Consider the following 1,739-nt stretch of genomic DNA (forward strand, 5'->3'; position numbering starts at 1 on the left):
ACCACCTGTCAGAGCTCCTCTGGGCCCTTTTGGCTCGGTTCATGCCCACTGCTCTTGCCCTCCAAGGCACCACTCGTGCCCTGGCTTTCTCGGGTTCTTTCTCCCAGGGCAAGTTTGCAGCAGGAGCCAGCTCTCCTCCTTCTCCTTCTTCTATTAAAATTTGTAATATTAATAAAATAAATATAAATATAAATAAAAAAATAAAATAAAATTCTGTTTCCAGTTGTATCTTTTGTGTATGTGTCCCTGAAATATTTTTTAGATCTAAAACCTCACTGGCATTTCAGTCACTGTGGCTTCCATGAAGAATTTTTTCCTCACATCCAATCTAAACCTCTCCATGTGCAACTTGAGGCCATTTCCTCTTGTCCTATCACTTGCTACTTGGGACAAGACACCAACACCCTCCATGATAAAACCTCCTTTCAGGCAGCTGTAGAGAGTAATAAGGTCTCCCCTCAGCCTCCCGTTCTCAAGGCTGAACAGCCCCAGCTCCCTCAACCGCTCCTCGTCAGACTGGTGCTCCAGACCCTTCACCAGCCTTGTCACCCTCCTCTGAACTCTCTCCAGCACCTCAATGTCTTCCTTGCCATGAGGGGCCTAAAACTGACCCCAGGATTCAAGGTGCAGCCTCACCAGTGCCCAGTACAAAGGGATGATCACTTCTCTAGTCCTGCTAAAGCTCTGATTGAATCAAGGCTTGAACACCTTGGTGTGACCCAGTTGGTGACAGGTTGGACTGCAGACTCCTGAGGTCCCTTCAACCTCAGTTCTCTCATGATCCCATTGTGATGCTGGGCTCTGTTTCAGACTGGAGCAGAGCAGGCGATGATGGGGCAGGATCCACCTGTGCTGTAGGTGACCATCTAAACCAACATCTCAGCCCGTGAACCAGCCAACCCCTCAGTGTGACTCGCTCTGGGCAACGTGTGAGGAGTCCTGGGCTGGGAAGGTTCAGAGGGCATGGGGCGCTGTGCAAGACACAACATGATCTTGGCTTCATGCCTGCAGGCCCATCAGATGTCAGTTGATGTCAATGGATATTAAAATAAGAAGAACTGAAGACAAAGATCCAAAGCAAAGGAGCGTGTCAACCTTCTTTTTCCTTTCTTTGTTTCTTTCTTTGTTTCTTTGTTTCTTTCTTTGTTTCTTTGTTTGTTTGTTTGTGTCTTTCTTTTTCTTTCTTTCTTTCTTTATTTCTATTTATTAATGTATGTATTTATTTATGTATTTAAGTATTTATGTATTTAAGTATTTAAGTATTTATTTACTTATTTACTTATTTACATACTTATTTATTTACTTATTTATTTAGTTAGTTATTTACTTACTGATTTATTTACTTATTATTTATTTGCTTACTTATTTATTTATTTATTCATTCATTCATTTTAAAGTCTTTGTAGGGGAGTCTCTTTTCTTTGGAAAGGAAAGAGTTCTCCAGAACTGGGCATGGGTTTAGGACACAAATGTCTTCAGCTCCAGGGACACAAGCACCTGGTGCCAGTGTAGATGCCCCGGGAACCCCTGCCCAGGCTCCACCTGCACTGCAAGGTGCTCTGGTCTCCCCAGGTCCCGTGTGAGAGATGCCAATCCCAGGCCAGCACCTCAGGTACACTGGGGCCCTAAAATAGCCCTGGCTGTTTATGGTGAGACAGCTGATGACTGATGTCTGTCTGGAAGTGTACTAAGGACAGGAGAGTAAATACTGGTCTTCCCCTGTACTTCTATTACCAACA

The sequence above is a fragment of the Columba livia genome, unplaced genomic scaffold (genome assembly GCF_036013475.1).
Source record: "Columba livia isolate bColLiv1 breed racing homer unplaced genomic scaffold, bColLiv1.pat.W.v2 Scaffold_135, whole genome shotgun sequence".
NCBI lineage: Eukaryota > Metazoa > Chordata > Aves > Columbiformes > Columbidae > Columba > Columba livia.